Source organism: Penaeus monodon, chromosome 29 (genome assembly GCF_015228065.2).
Source record: "Penaeus monodon isolate SGIC_2016 chromosome 29, NSTDA_Pmon_1, whole genome shotgun sequence".
Taxonomy (NCBI): Eukaryota; Metazoa; Arthropoda; class Malacostraca; order Decapoda; family Penaeidae; genus Penaeus; species Penaeus monodon.
In genome coordinates, this window is record NC_051414.1 from 29080825 (window position 1) to 29081113 (window position 289).

The following is a 289-nucleotide window of genomic DNA, read 5'->3' on the forward strand; positions in this document are numbered from 1 at the left end:
TTCCAATTTCTCACTAGTACTTTCCCCTTTTTTCCCCCCCTTTTCCTTTGATACTTTCTTCCTTTTGATGTCAGTTCGCACATGTGATTCCTTAGATAGATCCGCTGGGTTAAAAGCAATTTATATGCACATATCGGGTCATATTTCTGCTCTGTTGCAACGTGTTTATGCAATATTCTTCAATCTAGAATGTGAATAGCCATATTAATATGTAGTTGAGCGTAGTCTACTTGAGCTATTTAATTGTGTCAATGCCTAACGTGTCTTTGCAGAAACATTCATCTTTTCG